A 19,267-nucleotide genomic window follows, 5' to 3' on the forward strand; every position below is an offset into this window, starting at 1 on the left:
AAGCTCAGCCACGTTAGTCGTCTTAAGAACCGTGAGATCCTAAATGTGAAATGTTGAGTCACACTTGAGGTGGACAGAGGTTCAGCATGTGCCCAGCTCTCGAAGAAGGTTTATAATAAGCAAAGACAAAATCTCCCATTAATAAGAAGTGAAGGGAACCGTTGGGAACATTTGCAAATAAGCTGCTGCTTATGCAAGTAAGTTAGGGAAACAAGAAATGGGCCAAATAATTTAAAGCAAACTGAATGTTTTTAACTGGTCTTCTCTCTCTCCTTTCTAAAATGTGTCTGTTTCCATGAGCAGAATAAAACAAAAGTGAAATGAAGAAATAATGAGCAGTAGATACGTCAGACTTTGTTGGCAATCTATACGTGTTATTGTGTGAGAAACGCGTGCTGGTAATTTCACAGGGTTAAAAGGAGACTATATTTACCAGCACACATTAAACGCAGTATGTTTCCTCACGCCTCTTTCAGCCATCAACGCTGCTTCACACATAAACGGACCGTCACAGCCACTTGAGAGCTCCTCGCTAAAAGGAGTCGGACAAGATAAGTGCATTCGCAAATCTCTCAATAACTTCACAGATCTGTGTTTAGGGTACAAAGATGTGCGTTTGTAAAAGCACAGTGAGGTCAGAGTTATAAACTTCAAACAAAAAGTAAGGAAATTTGTGTTTGGTGGATTATTTCTCTGTGGTAACAATGCTTTTTGACAATAAATCTTATACCGTTGAAAAGCCTGTTTAGTTCCCTTTCAAATGGTGGCCCATTTGTAAGGAACATGCATTTGTGGGATGAGCAGCAGCGCTGAGTATGTGGGTTGCGCCCATGAAAAATTTGCCAAATCTTCTCTGCCAATGCCAAACAGCTTATTCTGCCATTGACTCGTTTGGTGGATTGGATGATTGAAGTTTGAAGAAACAAAACATACTGGCAATTGAACAATTTATTCATTTCACAAACAGGAGCCTCAGTAGCGTGTGGAAGAACCATACACAGCCACATTGTCATCTTGGAGGATAGAGTTCGATCCCAGACTGTGGAGATATGGGATTGCCACTGGTTGCAGAATCTCATCTCCACAGTCTGGGACCGAACTCTATCCTCCAAGATGACAACGCTGGCCCCCACATGGCGGGGTTTATCAGAGACTATCTCCAGAATGTGGGAGTGGAGAGGATGGGATGGCCTGCCAGCAGTCCTGACCTCAACCCCTGTTGAACACTTGTGGGATCAGCTTGGGCGTGCTGTTCGTGCCAGAGTGACCAACACAACCACGTTGGCTGACTTGCAACAAATGCTGGTTGAAGAATGGGATGCCATCCCACAGCAGTGTGTGACCAGGCTGGTGACCAGCATGAGCAGGAGGTGCCAGGCTGTTGTGGCTGTGTATGGTTCTTCCACACGCTACTGAGGCTCCTGTTTGTGAAATGAATAAATTGTTAAATTGCCAATATGTCTTGTTTCTTCAAACTTCAATCATCCAATCCACCAAACACCAAACGAGTCAATGGCAGAATAAGCTGTTTGGCATTGGCAGAGAAGATTTGGCAAATTTTTCATGGGCGCAACCCACATACTCAGCGCTGCTGCTCATCCCACAAATGCATGTTCCTTACAAATGGGGCACCATTTGAAAGGGAACTAAACAGGCTTTCCAACGGTATAAGATTTATTGCCAAAAAGCATTGTTACCACAGAGAAATAATCCACCAAACACAAATTTCCTTACTTTTTGTTTTAAGTTTAGTTCAGAAACTGACCCACTTTACACCCCACAAATAAGTGACACTCAATATTCTGAAAGACGAGAGGAAGGGAAGTTTAGGCCGTAAGTGTGATGGCTCCATTTCTATCAGAAATGAGGACACTGCGCTTTGCTTGGATTATAGTAGGGCATCTGGCCAGTCTTTTAATATATTAAAATAGCCCGCTCATTCACACTCACTTGCATGTAATTCTCAGAAGGCCCCTGCCTTTTTTTTTTTTTTTTTTTTTTTTTTTTAACATGTCAGGAAAGCACATTACATCACACTAAAAGGTCAGATCATTAATGTCACCACTTTCTCTTACCCTGGTTTATGATGTTTCTGCTAGAAATGTCATAATCTGCCAATTCCTTGATGATAGCTCATTGTATAAGTGTTTCTGTATGTGTGCGTGTCTGTGCAATCATGCATCTATAACTCAGTGTGTGTGCACATGTGCAGATCAGTGAGCAGGATGAGTTTAAATGGGTATCATAAATGCTTTGTGCTGGGAAAGTTACACAATACATCTCATGGTCTTACCTAACTTTTACTTTACTGGGGAGGATTACAGGGGTGCGGTGGGATACTGGGAATGATGTGAATGTGGTGTGGGTCGCATACCGCACATATTTAATCAGTAAATAAAGGCTGTTCACAGAATCTGAAGGATTACTTAATTTCCTCCATGTATGGGGAATTGCAGTTAAACTACATGCTAAAGAATGGTTTCTATGTTATACTACAGCCATTCTAGTTAGGCACAGCGGTGCTTTGAGCTAAATGCTAACATCGGCGTGCTAGCATGCTCTCAGCGATGACACTAATATATGTTGATGTTTAGGAGGTATAATTACTAATGTTCACCATCTTAATTTAGCATGGTAGATTGGTCACCTTTTGCCAATTAGCACTAAACACAAAGTACAGCTGAGGTTTTTTCATAAACCAAAGTGTAGTTATTACGAATCCTCCTCTGTGAACACCAAATTCTGAAACTAATTTCACCGACTGACAGACCGACATGCCGTGGCTAAAAAAAGCAAACAAAGGTGAAGAATCAATCTGACATTGTGAACACATTATAGTGGGATAGTCGTAACCTCATATTTCACTTACTTTACCTTGTGCAGAAATTTAGTAGTAACTGTAGTCGGCCATTACAGGGGAGCAAAAATATACAAGTGTACCTTGAAAAAGCCTCTTTTGTTGTTTATAAAAATGAATTCTTAATTTAAAGATAATTCTGTATCCAAAACATCTAGAAGCGTAAAATCTAAAGGCGATTGGCTCTGCTCAAAGATGTCTTGAAAAAGTTTTGCCTCTAATCCAAGAGGCTTCATCAGTTCTGTGTCCCAGCTATGTCAGGTAATCTAACAAAAGTTAATTTCCCCATTTTTGGATGATGATTAAATCCTGCTTCAGAAGCTTCTGGGGGCAAATACTGATATTGTGTGAAATGGTTAGTAGTAATCATTTAAGTCATTTATCAAGCAGAAATGCTAAAGCTGCACTTCTTATTCTTCAGCCTTTGATTTGATGGATGTACCGTACACTCCCAACCTACGGGAAGTAGAAACGATGCGGCGACGCGGCCAGGAAGTCAGTGTTGGTCCTTTATGTTGAATGTTTGTTTCACAGCTTGAGATGAATGTCAACCAAAGACATTGAAACAGAAGTGTCATCGTGCAGAGCGTTTTAATCCAGATGTACTGTTACATGTCCACTGGGCATTAGATGACATCACTGACGCTAGGCTTCAGAGAGCTGGCAAGAGTTTAGAGGAGGACGATTACATCAGCCTGCAGCAGTGAGTTTAATATTTATGAGCCTGTCTGCCGTGACAGAGTTAGGGAGAACAGCTCTGAAGAAGAGATACAAGGAGCAGGTGCAGGCCTGAAGCAGCAAGTGGTAGAATAGTAAGAATCCCTGCACATTTCCTGAAAATGTGTGGGTGTGTACGTGTGCGTGTGTGGGTGTGTGTGTAGGTACGTGTGTGTGTGGGTACGTGTGTGTGTGGGTACTGTGACGTCCAATGATACAGAGCTAGAGGAAGTGATGAAGTCGGGGCAAGGCCAACTTTATTTTCACTCATTTCACTCGGCATGTTGGGGTTTGAAATTTAGTGTCATGATCCGGGGTTTCAAAACCAAAACCAAACTGCTAAACTTCATGTTTAGCAGTCCAGCCTGCATGAACTGATCAAAGATTTGAGAGTACTTGACATTTTGAAAGGCTTACGTAAACAACTGCATAATCTTCTTTTCAAAGGATGTTCGAGAGCAGCAACGATTTAAAAAAATCTAGGCTTATGAATTAGTCAACTCCGTCATGTTTTTGAAAGTACAAAAGTGGAGTCTGTGTCTTTTTAACTAAGCATAGACGGTGAATGAATGTGGAGCCCCACAAACTGACAACATATTAAAAATATATTATAAAATGTTATCAGACAGGTCAAAAATACTGTATAACTATATAACTGGATACATCAATACATAATACTGTAATTTAAATTATAATACAAATAAATATAAAGCTTTATCTGGTCCTAAAGCTTAAAGGTCCAATGTGTAGGAATTTCTCCCATCTAGTGGTGAAATCATAATTCGCAATCAACTCTCTCGCACCAAACAGTGCAAAGTACGTATTACAGCTACGGTAGCCTTCACGCTTCAAAAAGCCGGTCTTTTGCTCTTTTCAATATCCTTTTTCTTTTTCTGGGATGAAGAAGAAGACTCCTGTTCCTGAAATTTGGATTTTGAATACGTGTGGTCCTCCATGTCTCCTTCTTCAAACTTGCCGTGGCCGGGAAACTACGATACCCATTAGCAGCATCAGCAGCACCTGTGAGTTTATCATGTGACAGCGAAAACGCGTAAGGCGGAGCAGTATGTCCTGTATGTCCCTTACAGGCTAACGTATTTCAAGATGGCGCGTGAATATGGAGCGTCTACCCCAGTTCATGCGAATGCAAATGCCAAAAGGAAGACTTGGAATTGATGGTGGAGGTAACACAAGTTTGTGAACGGGCAACACCGATTTTGATAATCAACAACTAAACACGTTACACACTGGAGCTTAAAGTTAACTAAGTGGTCCAACTCCGTAAATTTGTCTTGCTGTCTGCAGCGGAAGTGAGAATATTTTGAGTAGTGTAGCAAGGCGGACACGGAGGATTAAAAAAAAAAAACATGATGGACTCTTCAGAAGAGGTAGTTATCTTCACTTGAGCTTCTGCGTGGGAAAGCCACCGGACGCCACAATCTTCTGAACATAGTCCCACTGAGAAATGCAGTGAGAGATGTGTGGAGCTGGTAGTATTAATTAGCTTTGTAGAAACTCATTTGGCAATGGCTTGAATGTAACAGACGTTTATTAATATCAAAAAGTTACGCGCTAAAGCTTTAATGGGAACATGAGTTTTTTTTATTTTCTGCCTTCTACGGTAGGCTGGTTTTGAGAGGAGGTTAGGGTATTTCAGTACATATAATGGATGTATTTGTGTTCAAATGTGAAGTAAGTTAAATAAAAAGAAAGATGCTTTAAAGACATTCAGCATTTGAACTGCATGGGCTTTCATTTCTTGGCCTATTTTTGGATATGAGAAGTGATAGAGCATGGGAAAGGTTGCTGACCACTGACTTCAACAATAATCGTACTGACAAGTTGATCAGTGCAACAAATCATGTTTGTCACATGCACAATCATACACAGTGCAACGTGTAGTAAACATTCTTTTGTGCCTTGCTCCAGAAAGCAACTAACAAATAGAAAGAATAGAATACTACAGAATAAAATATTTGACTAAATAATAATATCAGAGAAATTAAACATCAAGCTGATGTGCAGCTGCAACACAGTAAGATAGTTGTAAGCTAGTTAACGTTGTCGTCGAAAACAGCGACCATAAGTTAAAAGACAAAACCAGGAGGTAAATCTAGTGTATACTCTACTGCATAATGCTGCTGAATAATGTCTTGTAATAGTAGCTAAATCGAGTTTCTATCTTCATAACATCATCTAATCAATACATCTTGGACTACAGAGAGCGTGTGTGTAAATTAAAACTGACATAGTTTGACAACAATGCGTTCAGATACACCAGGTGAAGCACTCTTTCATTATTCACGAGGGGAAAACTGCTTAGCGGCCTGGATCTGACTGACACTGACCGGATCAATGACCTCCTCCTCTCCTGCTATCGTTTGTCTTCTGAGCACACGTGAAACCACACGACTCGTCTCATGTGGGGCTACAAAGAGATGTTGCATCCACATTACTGATCCACAGTTGAGATGATGGGGTGGGTTGTGCATTCTTGTGCTAATAAAGGCAAAAGGGCTGCAGAGTGGGCCTTTTGTTTGCCATCTATCATCATTTCAATCCCATGACAGTTATGTAAAGGCCTCCTGGGTAAAGTCATCCTGGATCCATACATACATACAAGAAATGCACACTGCTCGTTTTTTAAAATGCACGTCACAGGTCGAGAAGACACCCAAAGGGGAAAAACAACTCTGTTATTCAGGAAATATTCAGACAGTTGCAAGCAGTCATGACTTTTCAGGGAAATCAGCGATGTAAGTGTTGAAATAACAAGCGACTGCAGCTGCTTTTTATGTAGTATCAACAAATGCCAGGTAAACCAGCTGTGGTATGCAAAACAGATACAGGAACAGATAGAGCATCACTCGCTCTGGATTCTCAGTAGCAGGAAGATTCATTTGAATATATATTTAAAACCTGCAGCGTGGTCTCGTTCAGGTACTGGCTGAACAGGAAAGGCTGTGAGAGTCTTGACATGCATACTTCACGTTTCTGTCGTGTACACATTAAAAGTATAATTGGTAACTTTACACGCATTATTAAAAATAAACATTTTGCTGTGTGAGTTGTGTCCCTACAATATCCCAAATGTTTCCAACAAAGTTCAAACCCAGAAAAATCGGTCATTTTAATCAAGGACACGGCCCGTTACATCTGGTATCATATCCCCTTTGTGTCAGCGTTGTGGTTGTTGAAGCTAGTCTATATCCGCAACTTTCCACTTCTGGGATTGCTCCGTTGCCTCCGGATATTCCGCCGGATGTCCTTCATTCGGCCGGATGTCCTTTATTGGGCCGGATGTCCGTTACCTTCCGCTTTCTTTGTGTTGGAATTTTTAACTCCGGTGGATTTATGAGGACTATGGTTAACTGCTCCTCAGATCTCTGAAGCTCGGCAGCCCGGCTCGCAGCCCGTCCACCGACGAGCCGAACAGTGTTGGAGAAATACTGAGTCGTAGTTACCGGTTTTAATTGTACCAAAATGATTGTTTAAAGCTTTAGTGCGTAACTTTTTGATATTAATAAACCTCACATTCAAGCCGTTGCCAAATGAGTTGCTACAAAGCTAATTACGAAACTCTCTCTGTATTTCTCAGTATGGCTATGTTCAGGAGATTTTCGTCCAGTGACTTTCCCGCGCAGAAGCTCGAGTGAAGATAGTACATCATGTCTCCTCCGTGTCCTCCTTGGCTACTAGCAACTGTGTGGAGGGAGGTGTGGGGGTTGGTGCGTAATCATGGAAGGCTTGTATCATGTGGACGCGCCGACAGTTTTGTTGTCATTACTTAGAATTCCTCATGATGGGGGGGGGGCAGCAGAAACTACGCACTATAGCTTTAAGAGAATTTGCTTTATTGCTCGTTGCTGATTGAACCAAAGTGTCAAAGCAGTGTTTGTTGGCGATGACAGTTATACTGTAAACACTTAATGAAACTGCTACAAAGACAGGTCGTATTCAGTTAACCATTCGTGCGTGGATGGTTTAAGCTCTTTGTTGTGCTGTTAGCTGTCTCATGTTTCTTTAAAAACCTGAATATCAAAGTCCTCTTTTGTAGCTGACGAAGGCAAGGTGTTCAACCAGAGGTTTTAAATCCTACATTGTGTAGCTCTAGTATTTTAATTCTTCTTACATTTAGGAGTTAAACTGGCATTCAGTGAGCAAGTATGTTAACAAAAGGGATTGTTAAGCCAGAACAAAGAAGCTTTGTGAGCACAGAACTGGGATCATAATCACCAGAGGAATCTAACCAGTGGAGGAGGAAGTATTCAGATCCTTTACTTAAGTTAAAGTACTGACACAACAGTGGAAAAATACTCCATGTTAATGTATAAGTACTTGTGACTGATATGTTATTATATATGACATCATTAGATTGTTAATACTGATGTATCGATGTGTAAGGAGCGGTCAAGGTATGTTTTATATATTACTAATTTATATACTGTTGGGTAGTTTAGTTCAGTGGTTCCCCACGTAGGCGTCGGGGCCCTCCAAAGGGTCACAAGAGAAATCTGAGGGGTCGTAAGATTAATAATGGGAGAGGAAAGAAGAAAAAATAAAGTTCTGTTACATCAATTTGTTTTCTATGTTTGGGCTTTTTTCTCCAATCGTTGCTTTCTGTAAAATTAAGGAAAGTGTTACCTCTTTGAGTTTCAAACTGGACCTGAAAACAACTCATAGACATCTGAAAGGTGACAAAACCCCAACTGGACACGTTTGATTTTTAAAGGGGCCAGATGCCAAAAAGGTTGGGAAACACTGGTTTAATCTTTAACATCCATCCATCCATCCATCTTCGTCCGCTTATCCGGTGTCGGGTCGCGGGGGGAGCAGCTCCAGCAGGGGACCCCAAACTTCCCTTTCCCGAGCAACATTAACCAGCTCCGACTGGGGATCCCGAGCGTTCCCAGGCCAGGTTGGAGATATAATCCCTCCACCTAGTCCTGGGTCTTCCCGAGGCCTCCTCCCAGCTGGACGTGCCTGGAACACCTCCCTAGGGAGGCGCCCAGGGGCATCCTTACCAGATGCCCGAACCACCTCAACTGGCTCCTTTCGACGCAAAGGAGCAGCGGCTCTCTCCGAGCTCCTCACGGATGACTGAGCTTCTCACCCCTATCTCTAAGGGAGACGCCAGCCACCCTCCTGAGGAAACCCATTTCAGCCGCTTGTACCCTGGATCTCGTTCTTTCGGTCATGACCCAGCCTTCATGACCATAGGTGAGGGTAGGAACGAAAACTGACCGGTAGATCGAGAGCTTTGCCTTCTGGCTAAGCTCTCTTTTACGTCCTAACGGTGCGATAGATTGAATGCAATACCGCACCCGCTGCGCCCGATTCTCCGACCAATCTCCCGCTCCATTGTCCCCTCACTCGCGAACACAACCCCAAGGTACTTGAACTCCTTCACTTGGGGTAAGGACTCATTCCCTACCTGGAGAAGGCATTCCATCGGTTTCCTGCTGAGAACCATGGCCTCAGATTTAGAGGTGCTGATCCTCATCCCAACCGCTTCACACTCGGTTGCGAACCGATCCAGTGAGTGCTGAAGGTTGCAGGCCGATGATGCCATCAGGACCACATCATCTGCAAAGAGCAGCGATGAGATCCCCAGCCCACCAAACTGCAACCCCTCCCCACCCCGACTACGCCTCGATATCCTGTCCATAAATACTACAAACAGGATTGGTGACAAAGCGCAGCCCTGGCGGAGGCCAACCCTCACCTGAAAAGAGTCCGACTTACTACCGAGAACCCGGACACAGCTCTCGCTTTGGTTGTACAGAGATTGGATGGCCCTGAGAAGAGACCCCCTCACCCCATACTCCCGCAGCACCTCCCACAGTATCTCCCGGGGACCCGGTCATACGCCTTCTCCAAATCCACAAAACACATGTAGACCCGGTTGGGCATACTCCCAGGCTCCCTCCAGGATCCTTGCGAGTGAAGAGCTGGTCCGTTGTTCCACGACCAGGACGGAATCCGCATTGTTCCTCCTCAACCCGAGGTTCGACTATTGGCCGAACCCTCCTTTCCAGCACCTTGGAGTAGACTTTACCAGGGAGGCTGAGAAGTGTGATACCCCTATAATTGGCACACACCCTCTGGTCCCCCTTTTTTAAAAGGGGAACCACCACCCCAGTCTGCCACTCCTTTGGCACCGTCCCAGACTTCCACGCAATGTTGAAAAGGCGTGTCAACCAGGACAGCCCCTCCACACCCAGAGCCTTGAGCATTTCTGGACGGATCTCATCAATCCCGGGGCTTTGCCACTGTGTAGTTGTTTGACTACATCAGTGACTTCCGCCTGGGAAATCGACGACAATCCCCCATTATCCTCCAGCTCTGCCTCTAACATAGAGGGCGTATTAGTCGGATTCAGGAGTTCCTCAAAGTGCTCCTTCCACCGCCCTATTACCTCCTCAGTTGAGGTCAACAGTGTCCCATCCTTACTGTACACAGCTTGGATGGTTCCCCGCCCCTCCTGAGGTGGCGAACAGTTTTCCAGAAGCACTTTGGTGCCGACCGAAAGTCCTTCTCCATGTCTTCTCCAAACTTCTCCCACACCCGCTGCTTTGCCTCTTTCACGGCAGAGGCTGCAGCCCTTCGGCCCTTCGGTACCCTGCAACTGCCTCCGAGTCCTCCGGGATAACATATCCCGGAAAGACTCCTTCTTCAGTCGGACGGCTTCCCTGACCACCGTTGTCCACCACGGTGTTCGTGGGGTTACCGCCCCTTGAGGCACCTAAGACCCTAAGACCACAGCTCCTCGCTGCAGCTTCAGCAATGGAAACTTTGAACATTGTCCACTGGGTTCAATGCCCCCAGCCTCCACAGGGATGCACGAAAAGCTCCGCCGGAGGTGTGAGTTGAAAGTCTGTTGGACAGGGGCCTCCTCCAGACGTTCCCAATTTACCCGCACTACACGTTTGGGCTTACCAGGTCTGTCCAGAGATCTTCCCCACCCTCTGACCCAACTCACCACCAGATGGTGATCGGTTGACAGCTCTGCCCCTCTCTTCACCCGAGTGTCCAAAACATACGGCCTCAGATCAGATGAAACGATTATGAAATCGATCATTGACCTTCGGCCTAGGGTGCTCTGGTACCAGGTACACTTATGAGCATCCCTATGTTCGAACATGGTGTTCGTTATAGACAATCCATGACTAGCACAGAAGTCCAACAACAAACAACCACTCTGGTTTAGATCAGGAGGCCGTTCCTCCCAATCACGCCTCCAGGTGTCTCCATCATTGCCCACGCATGTGCGTTGAAGTCCCCAGCAGAACAATGGAGTCCCCCACTGGAGCCCCATGCAGGACTCAGTCAAGGTCTCCAAGAAGGCCGAATACTCCGAACTCCTGTTTGGTGCATATGCACAAACAACAGTCAGAGTTTTCCCCCACAACCCGCAGGCGTGGGGAGGCGACCCTCTCGTCCACCGGGGTAAACTCCAACACAGCGGCGCCAGCCGGGGCTTGTGAGTATCCCCACACCCGCCCGGCGCCTCACACCCTGGGCAACTCCGGAGAAGAAAAGAGTCCAACCCCTATCCAGGAGTATGGTTCCAGAACCGAGACTGTGCGTGAGGTAAGCCCCACCAGATCTAACCGGTAGCGCCCACCTCCCGCACCAGTTCCGGCTCCTTCCCCACAGAGAGGTGACGTTCCACGTCCCCAGAGCCAGCGCCTGCTGCCCGGGTCTGGTCCGTTGAGGCCCCTGACCTTCACTGCCACCCATGTGGCATCGCACCCGACCCCAACGGTTCCTCCCACAGGTGGTGGGCCCATGGAATGGAGAGGGAGTTGCCACGTAGCTTGTTCGGGCTGTGCCCGGCCGGGCTCCGTGGCAAACCCGGCCACCAGGCGCGCCCCGACGAGCCCACCGCTGGGCCTGGCTCCAGACGGGGCCCCGGCTTCCTCCGGGCAGGGTCACTCCATCTCTGCTTAGCTTTTTCATTGGGGTTTTTGAAACCATTCTTTGTCTGGCCCCTCACCTGAGACCACTTTGCCTTGGGAGACCCTACCAGGAGCACAAAGCTCCAGACAACACAGCCCTCAGGTTCACAGAGACACACAAACCTCTCCACCACGATAAGGTGATGGTTCACGGTTAATCTTTAACAATGTGTTGTATTTTATAAGCTTATATGTTTTTATGTGAAATCTTAATCTGAAATAAATGAACTATAGCTGTATTAGATGAAGTAACATAAAACGGATATACACAAGTTTTGCAACCCAGAGGGGGGGCACAGTATATATAACAAACAGATGTGTGAGCCATGGATTAATAATGCTGTAATGTGAAGCGTCTTTCCTGAACACAGCTGTGGAGGGGAAAAGGAGCAAGGCTGATCCCTTTTTTATATTTGTTGGCCATTCATGAAGGGCTGTCATGTGATAAATCTGTAAAATCTGCAATCCGCACTACTTCCTTTCTTCACCTTCCCTTGAGTTATGTTTCCAAATCATCAATCAGTTTAGTTTAATGCCTCCTGCACACTCCGCGTTTACTATTAACTGCTGATTGGAGTCGGAAACGAGAACACGCTGTCTCAGTTGAGGAAATGTGGCTGATGCTGAGCTCAGTAAAGTTTCAGCTACCGTCATAGAGATGCTTACATAACCATGAGGAACTGTTTTGTTAGAGAACTTACCATATGCACACACAAAAAACAGGCTTTTTAATTTGCTGATGCTATGAACAGCTGTGGGGGGAAAAAGGAGATATTACTCATTGAATAATGTAAAAGTGTAACTTAACCATTAACTTGCCTTGATAAAGGAAAACTAAAATAATCACTCATGATATGTTTTCTTAGAGAATTGGAGACAAAATAATGCGACAATCCAAGTTGGAAATGATTACCTAATACTACAAATTTAAGTAGTTGTACAACAAAACAGATTGATGATGCGTTCAATCATCTTAACCCATTAATCCGGACTTTGTCTGAGTCTGCTGATTACTTTATTTTCCTTAATTTGCCCCTCTGTCTCCTGTTAAGGTCACTCTTCATCTGCCACAAAGACCACTGACGTCACTCAGCTTGATAACCGGTCTTTCTCTTAAACCACATGACCAGAGAAAAACAAATCCTTGAAAGACGAAAGCTCTTTAGTTTCTCTGAGTGGATGCATGGCTGCCTGCACAGTCGACCTCAGTTATACATTGGCCCGAGGAGTCGCAGTCAATGAATGCGATGGCTTTTACTTCTGCATAACCTCCAGTGTTTTCCTGTTCTTCTTTGTGTCCTTTCATTCTTTTCCTTCCTTTCTGACTCTGCATGCAGAGGAAGGATCGTGATGCCACACTCAGATGATGGGGTTGCATAAGAAGCAAGTTTCTTTTCTCTATACCAAACTACGTTGGTCTGTAACTGGGTTAATGCTGCTGCAGTTTGACTGTGTACAATATCATACAGCTGATAAGAAGATATATATATATATATATATATATATATATATATATATACAGTATATATATATATATATATATGTGTATATGTGTGTGTGTATATGTATATATATATATGTGTGTGTGTGTGTGTGTATACACAGACAGACAGACAGGAAGCAAGCCCATCCCAGATCTGATTTCAGAAGTTGTCCACAACAGCTTTGACGTGACCTCAAAACCACCACTTTTAATGTAGATGTTTTTTTTGGGTTATTTCATACAGACGTATTTATTTATGGAATTACCAGAAAACATGCTATGTCATGATACATACCGTTATTGAGATGTGAGATGAACTATATCGGGATAGAAGATTTTGGCCATAGTCCCACCGTAGTTGAAAAACAGAAAATCAACTCATTTATTTAGTAAAATTGTCATTTTAAATTCCAACCTGTCAAACATAAAGATTTGCCGTTTTTTGCATGTTAATTGAATATCTTTGGGTTGCATTTGCAATTTCTCATTCTGTTAATTTTCCACGCAACCTGCACTTCTTCATATTAATCCTCGACATGGTGCATGGATCTACAGCAACTTGTTTCACTGTTTTTTTTTTTTTTACATTTTATAGAAAGATTAATTGATAACAAACAAAAAATAGTCTACACATAAATCAATAATGAAAAGAAGAGTTAGTTGCATCCCTAAACAATTAAATAATAAAAATAAGTATTCTCTTTTTGTCATATTTTTTGTTATCCTAAAGTGCACGATTTGTGCATGATTTAATAACGCTCACCATGGTCAGGTGATCAGAGTGCCTGCTGCTGCTCTAATTGGATGTTAGCTCAAAGCACTGGCGTGGGTTGAGGCACATATTGACAGCCTATAATTGACCCACTGTGACGCTGGACAATGTGGGTTTCTTTCTCTGTGTGATATAAAGGTCAGTCAGAAAATGGAAAATAAGAGTAATAAGCTATATTGAAAGCAGCATCAGAATACAGCGAATACACAGAGTAATTATATAGTATTTGACATCTTGTTAAAAGTGTGATATTGTTATGGATGAAATCTTAAATACTGTGATTTGCTCTTTATAAAATCCAGCCTCAGTCATCTCAGCGCATCGCTCTCCCCGTCTTAATCCCACAGGCGGCCTTTAAATGGAGGTTTTTATCAGCAGATTACAGCCTAAGACTCTGCTGCATGATGCTGGACTTTGAGTTGATTTTTCTGAACTCAATTTGTTTTCTTTTACAGACGTCATTAAACACCAGATGGAAAACTGAAATAATAAATTCCCAAGCCGCCAAGGTCAGGTACAGATTATATTGCTCTCAGACTCTCCACCTGCAGACTTTATATCATGTGGGTAGCAAAACCAGATACTGGTTTAATGATGCCTGCTTCACAAAGTGTCTGCGATCAGTCGTGCTGCTCTGATTGGACGATCCACTGCAGATCAGTTGCAGAAAGTTAAGATGGCATTTTTATTATTTATGTAGATTGTGTAATCCTGGCTCGTATTCCAAACTGTGCAAGTCTTATCATTCCTAAACATGCTTGGTGTTTTGCATCTCTGTAATTATTAATGTTATAGTTATATAATAGTCATGTTCAATATTCTGTTTTGAGATTTTTTACTGTTGAATACATGAACTTAAAAATGTATTTTGAATGCTAATTCTTCCTGGAGATGAATGCTCTGTGATACTGAGCCTAAGAAGTGTTTCCCCAATGGGACAATACATTATATTTTATAGAGATTATACAGTACAGACCAAATTAATCTTCCAGTTTCCACCCATCTGTTGACAAAAAAAATCTATTCCATTGTTTGAATGGTGCCAGGACTCACCTGTGCTTGCAGGAAAAGTTCAAATGATTGACCTGTGAGTTGTACGTTGTGGTAGATTTTGGGGTCCTAACCTTTCGCAACATTGTTTATTTATTGTAAGTGAAGCAGCACCTGTCAGCCTCGGTCTGGCTGAACTCTGAGAGATGTGATTCACTTCCTCCAGATAGCTGACATATAAGATAGGAGCTTAACATTTTCTAAATATTCTCTGGTAGTGAGGCGTGACAGTGATGCACCAAGACAGATGTAAACAGTCTGTATGTGGTGAAGGTGCAATTTAAGATGGTTTTCAGTGACGCCCAAAATAACCATGACAAACTCCCATAAAATCATTTTATTCAGCTTTTGAACCTATCGTAAAATGGTGACACTAATTCATGGCATTTTATGGTTAAGATTTGTAGCTTTGTCAAGGGTATCCAAAACATCCCTCAAACTTAGGAGCTGTGTTCAGTTGCTAGTAAAGAGTACTGCAACCTCAGTATCTCTAAAATCCTGACTCCACGGTCTGTCACTGATGATAACCATCTGTATACGTTCATGTCTTATCCCCAAAACACTGAACCAAATCTGTAGCAGTTATTCTAGCAATTAATAGATCGGAATCGGCAAAGAAAGCACAACGTTCAGTGTCTTCAAACTGCTGGCGACCAACTATGATTTTGTATTGTACATATTTCTTACAGATATTTCCTGATTGATTTTGTTGATTGTTTTACATGTGAGTGGTGAACACAAAACCATGAGGCAGGTGTTAGATTACTGATAAAATTACAAGACTTAATCACTTTTTCCACCCTAAAAAAAATTTTGTTTGGCAGGAATGTGTATTTCGACGCAAGGTACACACAACATCACGTAGTATTTCATGGTAGTAAAAAATAGTAAAAACGTGTTTTGACATTTTTGTGACGCTAGTCGTCACAAAAATGTCAAAACACGTTATATTTATAGTACAGATTTGGGACACCGCTGATGTTTGTTAAAGGAGAATTCGGGCCGATTTTTACCTGAATCTTGATCGCTAGATGTCACCGAATACTGACGATAGGAAAAAAGAAAACGACCAAAATCGGTGCTAGCAAACTGGAGTTGCTCTGGCTAATGGCCAGAGCTCCCAGTTAACTAAAATGCCAGTTGTGGGGGCATGTTCTAAAGAGTGCCTTTGTGCCTCTTAACAGACACAAAATGCAATTAAAATGTCTGTGCAACATGAACAGGGTTTTCAACTCAGACATTGTGAAGAAACCGTTTAAATTCAAAGTTTGTACTGTCATTTTGCTGTTGTTTAGCTCATGGCTTTATCTACAGATTGTTTAGTTAAATAAAACTAAAGATATATCTGCCCGAGTTTTCACTCAGAATGAGAGTGACATGCTAGCAAATGCTTATTTAGAGAGCAAACGTTCTGCGGGAAAGCAATGCAGAGAAACGGAAAGGAAAGAAAAAATACAGTTATTAAACTGTAGCTTTTTATTGCTTCTCTTCCAAAGTATTTTAGCCGGCAGTGTTGCGGTCAGACCTAGTGTAGGGGAGGGAGGGGTTAGTCTGATGCAGGATTAAGAACACACATAAGGAGGGAACATCATCCTAAGGCAACTACAGCTATGCCATTCTGCGTCAGATACAATCTCACGTCCCCGTTACACAACCAAGCCCCCGTCCTGCTACTGGGATCCGACCTCGGCAAACAGCATGCCCAAACGGAATATCTTAAAATACATTGTCAACAAAATAGGGTTTCAGAAAATCAGCGGATGTAGTATCTATAACTTAAGTAAAAGTAGCAATACCACAGTGCAGAAATATGTCCTGCATTCAAAATGCAAAACAAGCTCCGACATGATTTCCAGTGCTAAGTGTCGGGTCGTCTTTTCGCCTCCATTGTCACTTTTTTGACGTACGGCTGACTATTCTATGTGTGTGGTGGTTTTTGAACAAACGGTACACCCCACTGCAATTAGTTTACAATATGTGTTAAGTTGTTACCAGACAGTTGTGGATATTCCCTTACAAGGCCACAGTGAAAGGTGACTGGCAGCTCAATACCACAGTGTAGAAATATGTCCTGCATTCAGAGTGAAGTCAAATTACTTAAGTATTTGCATCAGAATATCAAAAGTAAAAGTACTCGTGCAGAACGGCCACTTTCAGAATCATGTATGTTATTGGATTGTACTTCGATGCATTAATGTGTGTTAATGTGTTCATCACTTTAATGTTGCAGCTGAAAAAGGTGCAGCCATTAACTACTTGATAAACGGCTGGGTATCTTGTGAATTTACCTCCTTATCTTTCCCTATAATAACACATCATAACTTAATAGTTGATTATATTTTGTATTAAAAATCTCAATCCACAAAGTAACTAAAGATATCAAATACATGTGGTGGAGTAAAAAGGACAAAATTTGCCTCTGAATTGTAGTGGAGTAGAAGTTCACTTTACTCAAGAGTACTGTACTTGAGTAAATGTACTTAGTTACTTTTCAACACTGCAGAAAATATATGCATGACTTTACACTTTACAGTATTGAGAGAAAAGTGTCTTCTGTTGGATGGTCTACTGCAGTTTAGTTGCAGAAATTTAAGATAACATTTTTATAACTCATATAGACATATAGATGTTATCTTGTCCCATATCCCAAAAATCAGTTTAATTTATTTATACATCGATGCCAAGCTCTTCTCGTGGCCCAGCTGGGGCTACTTTCACACACTCCAGATAGAGGTCACACGTGTTGCAGAATTACTTGATCAAATCTTCTTTAGAGCCACTCTGGAGGCGGACTGCTTTTCATCCCCCCCCCCCTTCTCTCTCTGCGGCTCATGTTCCTTCTTATGTAATCGTCCCAACAGAGTAATTGAATCATCTGTGTACTGTACCATATCGGGCCAAAAAGCTCTGACACGATTTCCAGTGCCAAGTGTCTGCTAAGTGTCGGGTCGTCTTTTCGCAACCACTGTCACTTTTTTGACGTATGGCTGACTATTCTGTGTGTGGTGGTTGAACAAACGGTACACCCCGCCACAATTAGTTTACAATATGTGGCGAGTTGTTACCAGACAGTCGTGGATATTCCCTTACAAGGCCACAGTGAAAGGTGACTGGCAGCTCAGTGTGATTGATTAAAGCACGAGAGCGGTTTAAACAAAGCAAATTAAGAAGATGTAGTTTCTCTCATGGTTTCTGGAGATGATGGCTTCAAAAAACTCAATCTGTCAGTTTTACTAACCCGTAACTTTTCACACAATTTCTCACTTGAGATTGATGTTGGGGGGGGAGGGGTCACAGAAGCTTATTTCATCAAACTTCACTCATACTCTAGCCTGGGTAAACCTTAATACATCCATGGTAAACCCTGACGAACTTCCGGCAAATCAGTCTGGCAAAGAGCCCATTAAAAACCCATTTCCAATGTCCCCAAAATCGAGGCACCAATCACAACCGCTGAGGCAGGCTTTAGACCAATCACAACCGCTGAGGCAGGCTTTAGACCAATCACAACCGTTGAGGCGGGCTTTACGCGAGCAGCTTTTTGTTTACATTCAACAGGACGGCTACTGAAGCACAGCGTGTTTATATCGGCGAATAGTATTTTTTTTTGTTTCTTAACATAAAGAAATAATCTTGATACAATCATTTAGTTTTCGTTTTCCTTTCAGGGACCGAGATACATCCTGATTGGAACATTTTGCAGTTGGAAAATAAATTGGCAAACTTTTTCCAATACAAATGAGCTTGTTTCAAGATTAAAGTGTTGCTTTTCTTCTACAGCTATTTGCTTTAGTCTTTTTTTTTGCTTTAGTCTGTCTTTTTTTTTTTTGTCTTCGATTAAAGGGATAGTTTTTGCAGTGAACAAAACATGCCGCCGCTTCTCGTACGTTAAACTGAAGGGTCAAGGTAGACTATTTGACTGATAGCTGATAAATAAAAGGCCTCTGGATTATTTTCTCTGTGCAGCAGTTCTAGCCGCCACAAAGGGCACACTGAGGCCTGACATATGGAGATATATGAGGTGAAATTGTTCTGTGGATCATTTGGAGATTCACTCACAAGGTCAAGGATGAAGAGGAATTAAAATGGCTTTGTGTGAAAACGAGATTGAGGCGTTAATCATAGCAGCATCATGCAAACGGGGTTATGCAACTGCTTCACGTTTTTGTCCTTCACTGTTTATTAAACATTCACAGAGGGCACTGGGCAGGAAAGACAAGTGGGGAAAGTTTAAAGACAAGTTTTTATTGATTGTTCAGACACCTTGCTGCATGTCCCAAAAAATCTTCTTTCTCTCAGAGGAATTCCCTTGTTTTTATGCCGAGAAGTGCTTTTGCAACTCCCTCTGCTTCCCTCAAAGCCCAAGCATTCCTCAGATAAGACAGTTATTCTTCTCAACAATGCCAAGTTTGTCCAGGCGTCTTCTG

The 19,267-nt window shown here is 42.8% G+C and overlaps 1 long non-coding RNA gene across 2 annotated transcripts in view; it reads left to right on the forward strand.

The window, feature by feature from the left end:
- Positions 1–14,507, forward strand: part of LOC114567581 (uncharacterized) — a 31,935-nt gene extending 17,428 nt beyond the window's left edge. For both annotated transcript variants that reach the window (XR_003694201.1, XR_003694200.1), the window contains one exon: positions 14,246–14,507. This is a non-coding gene — a long non-coding RNA (uncharacterized LOC114567581). The remainder of the gene's footprint in view (positions 1–14,245) is intronic.
- The last annotated feature ends 4,760 nt before the right edge of the window (positions 14,508–19,267 follow it).

Source organism: Perca flavescens, chromosome 14, assembly GCF_004354835.1.
Source record: "Perca flavescens isolate YP-PL-M2 chromosome 14, PFLA_1.0, whole genome shotgun sequence".
Taxonomy (NCBI): Eukaryota; Metazoa; Chordata; class Actinopteri; order Perciformes; family Percidae; genus Perca; species Perca flavescens.